Source organism: Vombatus ursinus, unplaced genomic scaffold, assembly GCF_900497805.2.
Source record: "Vombatus ursinus unplaced genomic scaffold, bare-nosed wombat genome assembly UNPS02014822.1, whole genome shotgun sequence".
In the NCBI taxonomy this organism is placed as follows: Eukaryota; Metazoa; Chordata; class Mammalia; order Diprotodontia; family Vombatidae; genus Vombatus; species Vombatus ursinus.
In genome coordinates, this window is record NW_020954600.1 from 1,907,803 (window position 1) to 1,921,578 (window position 13,776).

Below are 13,776 nucleotides of genomic sequence, written 5' to 3' on the forward strand. Positions count from 1 at the left end.
GGGAGAACAAGTTCATTCTCTTTTAGGAATCTTTGTAGGAAGCTCTTCTGTCCTCTTGGATGCCTCTTCTCCTGTTCTTTTATCCATTCCTCATCTGTTGTGAGCTCGAGTGCCTCTTTCTTCCTGGTTGATCTCTTTCAGACTCTTCCCAGTTTGTCCCGGTCCTTCCTGAAATATGCCCCGTGCTGAACAAACTCCCTTCAGTGTGGTTGGGCTGGGGCAAAGGCCCTTGGGACAGTCATAGTCTTTTTATTGGCCACTTGGCCTTTCTTAACATCAGATGAGATAGAATTCCTGCTTTTTGGCTGCCATATGCTGATAACTTCTGTTGACTTTACTCAATTCTTCCCCTTTCCCTGTATCTCTCTATTCATTATCAAGTCTACCCTACAGCATTTCTTGCCTGGGTCCCCTACTGTCCACTCACATGGCCATTACTTGAATTCAGGCCTTCACCTCTACCTCCTTAATTGGTCTCTCTGATTCTGATCTCCTCCCTCCAACTTTCACATGGCTTTCAGAATAATTTTCCTGAGATACAAGTCTGACCACGTCAGTCTTCAATGTCTCCCCTGAGCCTGGCGTACAACACCCTCCATAGTCTGGTTCCAGCCCACCTTTCCAGATTTGTTTCCTGTTACTCTCCTCCGCATTGTCTGTGTTCCAGTCTGACTGCCCTGCTCGCTGAGGCAATAACTTGACATTCTGTCTCTTGTCCAATACCCAACTGTGAAGCCTGCGATGTATGTCTGCCCCTTCACCTCTTAGACTTCTTAGGGCAAATGCCACCTGCTACCAGAACCCTGTTCTAATGCTCCAGCACTTCCTCAAGATACCCTGAATCTATTTAAACCGCATGTAGACCCCCACCCCAACAGCATCCACAGTAGAATATAAGCCTCTGCTTATTTCTTTGTATCCCTGGCACCTAGCTCAGGCCTTTCACTTAGACATTGAATAAATGTTCATAAGAACCATGATTGGGAACTGAAGTTATATCCAATTCAGTGGATTAATCATGAATATTTTTTTGCCAGCTTGGGGAAGTGGAACCATGGGTTGCCATATTAATCACCAAAAGGAATAGATATTTAAAATAAACTCACGTATTCTGGATATAGTTTTCCAGTAACACAGATATAGTTTAAGAAACTTTTAGCTATTGTAGGCATTTATGGGGAGAGAGAGAGAGAGGGAGGGAGAGTTTGTGTGTGTGTGTGTGTGTGTGTGTGTGTGTGTGTGTGTGTGGTCCTTAAACCAAAAAATTTAGACTATTTCAGCAAGGTCAAATATAAGAAACTTCATCTTGGATTTTTTGTTGTTCAGTTGTTTCAGTCATATCTGACTCTCCATGACCTATTTAGGATTTTCTTGGCAGAGACACTGGAGTGGTTTGTCATTTCCTTCCCCAGCTCATTTGACAGATGAGGAAACTGAGGCACACAAGATTAAGTGACTTGGCCAGGGTCCCACAGCTAGTAAGTGTCTGACGCCAGATTTGAACTCAGGAAGATCTTCTTGGCTCCAGGCTCAGCCCTCTATCTGCCTGCCATCTAGCTGATACCCCTCCTTGCCTTATTTTTTGCTGAATTTTACTTTACTGGATCATCCCATGACCAAAAGTCCAAGCTTCCCCTCCACAAGTCTTCCCTTGCTTCACTTCCTCTCGTGCGTGAGTGTGTGTGGACGCACGCGCGCGCACACACACACACACACACACACACAGTCCCCAACCCACTCTACTTTTGGGAGACTTCGGACACAATTTTTAAAATCCTCCTATCCTGGAGTCAGTTCAGTAATAAACTCTGATGGGGGAAGAAGAAAGGCAGGAGCTAAAAAGGCTAGGGCAGGGAAGGAAGAGAGGAAGGGAGAGGCCCCATAAATCCAAGGCCTGCTCCCATCACTGGCTACTTTTATGGATAAGGACCCTCTGGAAATCCTGTCTCCCTGATTTCTTCTCCCTGGTGGGGCCCTCATCTTGGGATTAGTGGCCTAGTATTCTTGGACAGAGCAGCTAGGTAGTGCCTAGAGATAGAGAGACAGGTTTGGAGTCAGGAAGACTCATCTTCCCAAGTTCAAATGTAGCCTCAGACACTTCCTAGCTGTGTGACCCTGGGCAAGTCACTTCACCCTGTTTACCTCAATTCATCATCTGTAAAATGAGCTGGAGAAGAGAATGGCAAGAAAACCTCAAATGGGGTCATGAAGAGTCATGAACAACAATCTTAGGTGAGTAATAATTTACATTTAAATAGTCCTTTATTGTTCCAAATTCAGCCAACATTTATTAAGCAACCAAAAATGCACCCTGCCCTTAAAGAACTTGTGGCATGGCTGTGGAGCAGAGTTGGGAGTGGGGAAATGAAAGCATTTATTCCATTGAGGAACTGCAGGATAATTAAGTAACTACCAGGTGGGACCAGGAAGGGCTTCTGAGCTGAACCTTAGAGGAAGTTACAGATCCTCTGGGGGCCAGGTGAGGTGTGAGGGAGACCTGGTCTGGTCAGAGCTGTGGAGTGAAGGAGGAATGAGGATGGCAGCCAGGAGTTAGCCCCTCTGACCTCAGGCAGGTGATTGAGCACATCCTGTGCTGTGGCAGCTAGTCCAGAAGATTTCATTATTTTACGTGACCCTCAGTCTTCCTGTTTAAATATAGATGAACCGTTAAGTTTTGCTCCTTTTTCAGTTCCCAAATAGTTTCTCTCCTTGTCCCCCTTTCTACAGGAAAAGCTGCTCTTTCACTTAGGTGTTTCCCATGACTGGATATGTTGTTGTTGTTGTTGTTGTTGTTGTATTTAGCATCCATTTGCTTTGTTCCCTGGCGTAGTTCCCTTTCAGACTTCATCAGCACTCCTTGAGTGGCACACCTTAGGATTGCTCATCTTTCTGATGACGGAAGCTCGATCCCTGGTGCTTATGCCCTATTCTCTTAAAGAGTAGTGGGTGCGGGACAGTGAAAAGGCCTGGACTCCAGATTGGAACCTTGGGTTGGTCCTCTGGCTCTGCCATTTAATGAGCCATGTGACCTTTGAATAAGTCACATAGATCTTTGTGAGTTTTAGTTTTCTCATCTGTGAAATAAAGGAGAGGAACTCGACCATCTCAAAAGCTTCTTCCAGCCCTAAAATTCTACAGTTCTTCTTCATCAGTTAAGGATTAACTCTGTTCTGCGCTTGGAGTCAGGAGCACCTGAGTTCACGTCCAGCGCCAGGCACTTGCTGGCTTGTGACACTGGACAAGTAGCTTCAGTTCAGTTTCCTCAGCTATAAAATGGGGATAATGGTAACATTTGTTGTTCAGTCATTTTCAGTTGTGTCTGACTCTTCGTGAGCCCATTTAGGGTTTTCTTGGCAAAGATACTGGAGTGGTTTGCCATTTCTTTCTCCTGCTCATTTTATAGACGAGGAACCAAGACAAACAGGGTGAAGTGACTTGCCTAGGGTCACACAGCTAGTTGGAAGTCTTAAGGGTTGGATTTGAACTCAGAAAGATGAGTCTTCCCAGCTCTAGGCCCTGAACCCTACGCACTGTGCCACCATTATCACACTTTGAGAGGAGATTTCACCTAGTTGTCCTATTTGAACTTAGAGAGAAACAAATAAATTGAATTATAAAAGTTAAAATGATTAACCCTGGGACCAAATATTGGCAAGAACATGTGTTGGAGATAGAATATTTCCTCCTTGTGTGATTTATTCTCTACAGCTTTTCAGTTAAGGTTATGTTGGGATAATAGGAAAATAGATATAGAATTGGGAGGGACCTTAGAGACCATTTAGCGTACGACTCATTCACTTACAAATGAGGAGATTCAGACCCAGAGAGATGAACTTGTTTAAGGTCACACCAGCTTTGAAGTGGTAGAGTCTGGATTTGAGCCTGGTTCTCTCACTCCGGGTTCAGCACTCTTTCCTCCACGTCATGTTGCCTCATACAAAATTTTGCCCCCAGGACTCTCCTCGTTCCTCATCCATCTTTCCAAATGCACTTTTTTTGTCTCCTGTGCTGGTTTGTCATTTTCATCCCAGACCTTAAATGTAGGTGTCAGTGTAGTTTCCTTCCTTGATCCTTTCTCTCTATTTTCTCCCTTTATGATTTTGTTCATTCCTAAAGCTTCAGTAATCAGCCTTATGCAAATGACTTCGACATTTTTGTCTCCATCTCCACCCTCTTCCCAAAACTTTGGTCCCATTTTCCCAACTTTCTGTTGAAATATCTCCACCTCGATGGAGCCCCCTAAGACCTCAGAACTGACCTACTCATCTCTCTCCCTCCCTCTGCCCCCTCAGTCCCGTTCCCAAATCTTCTAGATAGATGATTTCTCTTGATGGCACTGCCTCTGTAACTTTTAACCTCGGAATCAACTCGGACACTTCCTAATACATCACAAATCCAGGCAGTTTGTTGTCTGTTTCTATGTTTTATCACCTCTGCCTTCTCTCAAATGCTTTTGTTTAAGCCATAATATTTTCACACCTATAGTCTCTCTAATCCTTTTATATTACTCATCGCAGAATTACTTTTCCTAATGTATCACTGTTTATATCATTCTTCTACCCAAAATTCTTTTTAGTGTCTTCCTTTTGCCTAGTGAATAAGATAGAAACTACCAATTCTGGCCTTCAAGATTCTCCACAATCTGTTTTTTTCTTTTGTTTGTTTGTTTGTTTGTTTTGGGACTAGGCAATGGGGTTAAGTGACTTGCTCAGTGACACAACTAGTAAGTGTCAAGTGTCTGAGGCAGGATTTGAACTGAAGTCCTCCTGACTCCAGGGCTGGTACTCTATCCGCTGCGCCACCTAACTGCCCCTACAGTCTGGCTTAACCTACCCTTCCGTCCTTATCCCATACCATTTCCATGCATGGACTCAATATTTTAAGCCATTGGGACTAGTCTTTGAATCTCAGTCTTTTCTCTTTCATCTCCAAGCATTTGCTCATGTCCCATCTCATTCCGAGAATAGACCATCCCACCTACCAAAGTTCATTTTTTGAAGTTCCTCCCTTCCTTCAAGGCACATTTCAGGTACCAAGTCTTTCATGAATCCTTGTCTTTTTTCTTATGTCACTACCCCATGTGAAAGTGATATACTCCCCTTCACATTTCTCATGATCTGGACCTTTCCACTTACCTTTTTTTCAGCATTCAGTTTTTATAAGATTCTGAATTTCAATTTTTTCTCCCTCTCTCCTCTCCTCCTCCCTCCCCAAGACAGCAAGCTATCTGATATGGGTTATGCATGTGCAATCATGTTAAATGTATTTCCATATTAGTCATGTTGTAAAAGAAGAAACAGAACAAGAGGGAAAATGACAAAACAAAACAAAAAAAGTGAAAATAGTATGCTTGGATCTGCATTCAGACCCCATGGTTCTTTCTCTGGATGTGCATAGCATTTTCCATCATGAGTCTTTTGGAGTTGTCATGGATCCTTGCATTGCTGAGAAGAGCCAAGTCTATCAAAGTCAGTCATCACACAATGGGGCTGTTACTGTGTACAGTGTTCTGGTTCTGCTCACTTCACTCAGCATCAGTTCATATAGGTCTTTCCAGGTTTTTCTGAAATCTACCTGCTCATCATTTCTTATAGCACAACAGTGTGCCGTCACATTCATACACCACAACTTGTTCAGCCATTCCCCAATTTCCATTTCTTTGCTACCGCAGAAAGAGCTGCTTATATAGCTCCTCTTAGCAAAGAGACTAGACCTTGAGACTTGGAGTGAGAAGACCTGAGTTCACATCTAGCCCCAGACATTTATTGGCTGTGTGACCCTGGGCAAGGCACCTCACTATTCTGCCTCACTTTCCTCATTTGTAAAATGGATATAATAATCACACCTACCTCCTAGGGGTTGTTGTGAGTATCAAGTGAGAAAATATTTGTGAAGTGTTTTGCAAACCTTAAAGCACTACATAGATGTTATTATTATGATTATTATGATTGTTATTACTGTTATCGCAAATTACGTTTATAGTAAACAGCCAATAATCAACAGTTGATCCAAACCTGGGGTAGTCTGTATTTAAGACTCCTAAATTATAACCATCTATATCTTTCTTAGAAGGATTGAAAACTTTAAAAAGGGCTGATAAAGAAAAATAAACATGGAATGGAATGATGGAATAGATGACTGTGGGTAGGGAATGATTGCTGTTTGTTTGAAAGTGGCTATTTTATTTAAAAATTTTTGAATATGCTTAAATAATTAGATAAAGACAATTACCACCACCCCCTCTCCCAAATACACTCTGCTTTAGGGGAATATCAATAAGTTCTTGCCATCCAGGACTGTACGTCTAGTCTAGGAGTATGGGGTAGACCAGTGGTGTCCAACTCAAATAGGACCGTGAACCACTAATCCCTACAGAAGGATCCCTGAGGGCTGGATATTGATTTAGTTTTAAAATGTAATATTCACTCTACTATGTTGTATTTTTATTTATTTGTTAAATATTTCCCAATTACATCTTAATCTTGTTTGGGCTACATTAAGGAGTGCTGGGGCAGCCATGTTTGGCACCTGTAGGGTAGAAGATTTAAGTAATTTAGTATTAACAGATCATCAGAAAGATAACTTTTAATGATGATACTCTTGAATTTGTATAAAGTGCGTTAAAGAAAAATAAAACTGTTTCAGCTTAAAAAAATTAGGGTGAAACAAAAGATATTTTTTGCTAATTGCCTTAAAAAGGCTGCTTTTTCTGACCTTGACATCAGCATGGCATAAAGGTCCTAAATAGTCTAACAAAATTAGTGGGATTTGTAGAGGTTGGAAGTGGAAAAAAATGTTTACAGTCAGAAAACAGAGGGTTAGCGATTCACAGACCCCAACTTTTCTTGTGGCTTGATTGCTCATTAGGTATGTGACTTAAGGAAAATCTTTTTTTTTTTAATTTTGCTTTAATCTCAGAAATGAAAAATGAGAGCCTGAAGACATTTAAATTCTCAGTGTGTGTGTGTGTGTGTGTGTGTGTGTGTGTAAACTCAGAGTGTATCTTCACCTAATCATGTTACAGATTTTAAAATCTTAAATGCAAATACTGATAAAAGTCAGTTCCCATCTTGTATATTCAGAAGTGAGAGGAGAGCTAGTGTCTGTTTAGTTTTACCTGTGCTAGTTTAAGTTTTTTTTTAATCATAAAGTAACAAACAAGGTCATTAGTTGGAGATGAGGCTGGGTTAACTAGTATGTTTTTATTTGTTTTATCTAACTAAAGGGATACAAAGTATACTCCATTTCTTAGTACTTTCTGGGCTAATGAATTAGAAAGAAGTTTTAAAGTACCCTTGGGTTTTTTCTTATTGTATCTACTTTAATTGTCTTCTCTTATCTTTAAAGTTTTGTTGCATGTTTTTCTTCTCAAAATCAAGTGCTACTCCTTAAGCCTCAAACTTTTGCTTTCATGTCATGAATCTGTGCTGTAGCCTAATGTTTTCTTTCCTTTTTCTGTGATAGGGGGACCAGAGAGCTGAAAGAAAGCTGGCTTTTCTGAAAGTTGGTAAGTATTGCTGATGAGTAATAATCCAAGATATTTAGTATATTTTGTAAAGACCTTTCTCCCAGAAATAAAGCTTTGCTGTTTGCACTGAGTGAAAGTGAATTCTTGTCTAATTTTACGTGGCCATATCTCAGATGCATTTGTGTTTCCAATAATACTGCAAGCCTGGCATGCTCCTATAGTTGATAACCTGTTAAAAGGTAAAGGTCTTCTCTGCCAGAAATGTCTTTAATGTAATGGTTAAGCTTGAGAATTGATACGTCAAAAAATTCAAAAGTTAAGGTCTCTATTGTGTTTGTATTACTTAATATGCTGTTAAATGTAAGGACTTTAATTTATGTGCAAAATGGCTAGGTTAACATAACTGTGGGACTTGGAAATTCCTGCCTTTTAAGCATTTATGTTCTTAACTTTGTGTTGCATTGACCTTATATATAGCATTGAATTTTTGAGTGTTTATACTTGTATTGTGTTTAATGAAGGGAAAGTTTGAGGGGAAAAAAGAGGAGAAAGGTAATAGCATATGTCTTTTAGTAAAAAAAAATTTTGAATATACTTCAAATTAAAAAAAAAACCCATTTTAAGTCACCATGCAGTTAGCTTTTTGCATGTCTAACTTAAGACCTTATAATTTGTATAGAACAGTTTAGTGGCTAAGCATCAAATGAATATCATCTCTTTTTGGAAGATACATTTTGACAATTCCCCCCCCCCCCCCCAAAAAAAGATCTTAGACTTCTGCAACCAATAATCCAGTCAGGAAAGTTAGACCTTTGACAGGCTACTGACGGAGAGTTCCTCTCTTTTATTCTCTGTTAAATGGTGAGTGACTTAATACAAAAGTTGGAGACCTCCTTGAGTTTTGTAGAGTTGTAGAGTGCCACTGTGTGTCAGGTATGGTGCTTTAAAAGTGGAAGGAAGCATAATCACCATGTTATATCCCTAATCACCGTTATCTCATGAAACCTTCCTTTAACTTTGAATCTTCTTTTTAGTGGTAATGATGGGTCATGCTAAGGGAAACATGTCTCTTTACCCTTGCAGTTTAGGACATATATTTTGTAAGGTGCCGGGCTTTGCAGTATAGCTAGTGGTCATGGAATAGCCTTTCTCTTGGGAGTGAATCTTCCTGAGACCTTGTCCTCACTAGAATATACTCTAATCCATTGCTTTCCAGCTCTTTCCATTACATGGCATACCATATATATTTTATCTTCTGTGCACCTATTGGGGTAGAAGGTGTCCCCATGTCCAGTAGCAGAAATTGGTACAAAGAGACAGCAGTTTGGTTGGTATGCTTTTGACAGTACACTTAGCTCCAGTAAGGTAGCTGAGAAAAGAGAAGAATGCTCCTATCACAGGATCCAGGAAGGGTGGTGGCCTAGGAAGTTAGGCTGAGGAGCCTGCTACTACTTCTATTGCTATTGGGTAGTAATTATTCACAGCGAAGATAGGAGTCTGGTTGGAGTCTCTTTCTAACAGTGATGGGAGGACATGACTTGATGGGAGGTGGGGGTGGAGGGGAGCAAGTGGAAGGTCTAAGGTATAATGGTAATCCATGGAGAGAAGAAACATGACTGGAAGGGAAAGCTTGATTTGCTGGGGTTCATCACTGAGGACTTTCTGTAAAATAGTGTGATTTGAAACACTGTTTTGATAGTACTTTAAACAGCTGAGTTGTTACTGTTTTTAGCCACTATCTGTCTCTACTGTGTATAACTCTAAAACTAAGATATGGTATTTCTACCATAACTAGCCTTCAGATCAGGAGTGGACATTCTGTGGTTTTCATAGTATTTTTGATGTACTCTAAAACTATATCAGAATATTGAAATATTGAAAAATTACTAATTGATAAACATAGAAATCATATGAAAAAGTAACAGTGAAACGAGTGCTGGCCTTAAAGTAAATTGGGACCCAGATTCATGTCCTATCTTTGACGCTTTACTCACAGTATTGACTGTAGGCAAGTCATTGAACCTGAGCCTTTTTCGTCACCTGTAACATGAGGATAATCAGACCTGTAGGACCTACCTCACAATCCATTGTAAAGATCAAAAAAGTTAATATGTGTAAAATACTTTGTAAACCTTAAGATGTTATATAAATGTCAATTATCATCATTATTCGGTCTTTTTATGTTGTTTTATTAAGACATTTGTACAATAAGGATTATTTAAGTCTTTCATAGTAATAATAACTGATGGCAGATCATCCCAAGAGCTTTTATAGATGAAACTGGAAAGAGGACCTCATATACAGAGCTTCTTAACCTCATTGTATGATTTACCCATTTCATAGTTTGGTGAAGCCTTTGGCTTCCTCTTCAGAATCAAGTTTTAAATGCAAAAAAACATTATATAGGATTACAAAGGAAAGCAATTATATTTAAATAAAGATATAATTTTTCCTTTCCACATTAATGCACCCCCTGTGAAATCAATCCACAGAACCCAGGGTAAGAACCCCTGAAATACATGGAAAATGGGACTAATTTGCCATTGTTTCTGTAACAGTCCATTCTAACCACTAATGACAATAGAACTACCATATTTGAACCCAAGATATTATATGAAAAGATAGAAATGTCATTTAGGAAGATGGAATTGAGAAGAACAGCTGGATGCTAGACCAGGGACATAGACAAGAAATTGTGCTTGAGGCAACCCAGTTTTGAAAGCATCAAGACTGATTTTCGACATACTTCAATGAGGGGAAAATATCAAATGATTGAGAAAAAAAGAATGACATTATTACCCCCCAAAAAGTAAACAGGAGGACATTAGTAACTCACATGTGCTTTATATGTCTACTTTCCATTTCTGTAAAATCTTTGAGAACAGGATTTGCTTGTAACAAAAGTATCCTTGATAAAAATATGAGGAGGGTATAGATATACTTACATAAACCATTTTCTACAATAGACCACATCTTTGCAGTAACACAGTTTGAGAAATGTAAAGGCTACAAAATCTTCTTGTGTGTTTTGATTTTTAAAAAGTTGCCCTCTAGTAAGTTGCCTCATGTGCACTTGGTGAGGTCATACAGGTTTCCTTGATAGAGGTAGCCACAGATATGTGCATTGGTCTTCTGATTATCAATATCAAATTAGGCATGAAACTCGGAGGTTCCTGTCATGGAGAATACAGAATCCAAATTGGAGGGAATTTCCTGTGGATTGTGAGGTCTTCCAAGTGTTCTGGTTTATGTTTGATCTTGTGCTCATTGCATAAGCCTTGGAATAATACAGGGCCTCAGTTCATGACCATTTGAGAGCTTGACCTGATAATCCATACAGGAAAAACCAAATGTATGAAAAATCATGTTATCCAGATTCTGAAATGTAGTTACATGGACAATTCATTAAGTTTGACTTTGGGCAACTGTACCTTGGATTGGCTCTGCATATGGACAATGAACTTATGAATTAAGAAGAAAGGAGGCTCATTTGTATATGGAAAATTGGACACCACTTTCATTAATTCCAGGAGGCTACCAGACACAAAACCCCATGGTTTTTTTTTAAGCCTTAGTATTTTCCAAGTGGTGTGTATCTCTTTAGTATGAGACAATCTTCAAAGAATCAAAATTACAGATGACCCGAAAGGCAGTAGAAAGATACATGATGACATGAGACTTGCAGAATGTTACCAGTGATTTTCAAGATGTAATATAAGGAGTATTAGCCATAAATGTGATTGGAAAGGATGCAGGCCAGTCACATAGTGAAAAGATGAAATTACAGATGGATAGCCTGACTGCTGCATTGGTACCCACAGATAGACAAAGACCAGAGGGAGGCTTGGGTAGATTGGGGAGATCCTCTCTGGAAGGCTTGTGTAAGGAAAAAAACATGATCTTGGCCCAATGGGTAAGCATGGGATAGTTGAGAACATCACCACTAAAAGGGAGGCAGTACCTGAGTAAGAGGCATTGAAGTACACAGTGTTAATGAGAAGCATAATAATAATAGCACATTTACATACAGCACAGGAAGCTCTGCCAACACTTTGCTGAAACCCTGTAAAGAGGTAGTCTTACCATCCCTGCTAAGGCTTTGCTCCTTTTCTTAGCCTTTTGTCTATACTAGGTCCCTGCCCTGGTTCTCCCCATGCTCTCGTCTTATCTAGCTCCAGTCTGGCTTCCGGATCTCATCCCTCAAATGCTACTCTCTCTTCAGAGCTACCCATGATCTCACAATTGCCATTCCAGTGACCTCTTCTTGGGCCTCCTCAGTGTCTCTGCAGCATTTGATGTTGCTGACCACTCTTTTCTCTTTCATTCCCTGAGTTTTCATGACACTGCTGTTTCCTGTTTCTCCTGCCTGTTGCACTGCTCCTTCTTAGACCCTTTGCTGACTTAACATGCCCCCTTCCTTACTGTGGGTGTAGCCCACAGTCCTGTCCTAGGTCCTCTTCTGCATTTTTTGCAGCATCGTCACTCATGACTTTTAATTATCATCTCTTCCAATCATTCCTCCTCTGTCTCTCCTTCTAGCCCCAGTCTTTAAGCTGAGTGCCACTCCCACTCATGGGGTAGGAAAAGTGATTCTGTTCATTTAGAAATACAAGGTAAAACCATTGCTCATAATGAACAAATCCTAGCTTGAGTGGCTCTCGGCTCTGAATAGAGAATTCCAAGATGAGGAAGGGTCCCTCTCTGAGGGCAGCTTGGTTCCTCTTCTCCTCCTCCCATCTCAGAGTTTCCTAGGGCACTGAGAGTTTACGTGGCTTGCCTGTGATCTCACAGCTAGTGTGTGTCCAGAAGTGAGACTTGATCCCCGGTCTTCCTGGGTCTAAGGTCAACGCTCTCTCTCCCTCTCTCCCTCTCTTCCCTCTGTCTCCACTAGTTCATGCTGTGTTTCTGTTTCTCTCCCTGTAGATTTTAAAGTAGAGATTCTACAACCTTATCAGCTAATAACTTCAATAAAAAAAGAATGGTTTAGGCATCGTGATAGGTGCTACTTCATTTTTTAAAATGATATGTATTGGGTTTATCACAGAAAGTAATATTTGCTTGCATGATCTGAGAGATGTTTGTGTGGGGTGATAAAAGGCACCATACCTTAATGCGTTGTGCCTACTCTGTGACCATGATTAGATTCACCTTAAAGCATCACATTTGTTACTTTTAAAATATTAAAAATGGTCAAACTAGAGCTTCTTTTGGAACAAATTATATTTATAAATTGTCTTTAATGAATTTAGTAAAGAATACATTCTTTGTTATACAATAAGCAGGCCAAAATAAAATGAGTTATTTAAACTTGAAAACATTTTTACTTTTAAAGGGTTCCACTCATACTGTTTTGGTCTTGTGGCAGTTAAGAACATTTGTATTCATTTTGTTCACTAGTCAGAGAAGGAGGATGGTACAGGAAAAAGAGCAGTGGATTTGGAGTTGGAGGGCTCAGGTTCTTATTCCTGGAGGGACTTGTTTGACTGACTTGCCTTCTCTGGGCCTTGGTTCCTCCTTCACAAGAAGAAAGTGTTTAATGAAATGGCCTGCAAGGTTCCTTCTGGCTCTCCGGGCCTGTGCTGCCTGAGGGTGAGAAGGGATGGGAACTTAGGCCTCTTTCAGGAAGAAGGGTTCGAAATGAACTTTCTACTCCCTCTTAGTTTGTAGTATTCTTACTGTTGCTTTTTAAAGCCATTTATTTTGTTTCTAAGTGAGATGGGTGCTTGGCATTTACAGCCTTTGCCAAGTAAATGTCCCTCCTTGTGTTTTCTTCCTGAAGCCAGCAGCTCTCTGACCAGAGTGACAACATGAGCTGCAGGCTTCATAATGCTGGGCTCGTCACTGACGTACACAACTTCCACGCTAAGCCTGATCTTTTCCTTTGCCAAGGAATGCATTGGGCCACGTGAAATTTGCTGATGGCTCCTTCACCTTTCCTTTCACATTTTTAGAGCTGTTGTCCATTAATCAGTATAGAAGAAACTGAACTTTGAGGGGGTCAAGACTTGTTTAATGGGTATTTCTGACTTTTGAGATCAGTTAGTCCCGTAGCCACATTGTACAGGTGAGGATACTGAGACTCAAAGAGGCTACGTGACTTTGGCAGAGGTCATACACATAGTAGTAAATAGTAAAGCCATAGTTAATATCCTGGTTCTTTCACTCCAGATTCAGCACCCCTTCTATAACACAGCTATCTCTTCCTCCTTAGCTCTAGTTTAGAACTTGGATCAGCAGAAATATTACAGAAACATTTTTAGTTAAATTTCTAAACTTATTTTCAAAGAAAACACAAAAATACAACCTCA

At 40.2% G+C, this 13,776-nt stretch overlaps 1 protein-coding gene across 13 annotated transcripts in view; it reads left to right on the forward strand.

Annotated features, from left to right (window-relative positions):
- Positions 1-13,776, forward strand: part of PHF21A (PHD finger protein 21A) — a 223,441-nt gene that overhangs the window by 25,937 nt on the left and 183,728 nt on the right. For all 13 annotated transcript variants that reach the window (XM_027837712.1, XM_027837713.1, XM_027837711.1 and 10 more), the window contains one exon: positions 7,465-7,507. The gene's annotated coding sequence lies outside the window, so the exon portion shown is untranslated. The remainder of the gene's footprint in view (positions 1-7,464; positions 7,508-13,776) is intronic.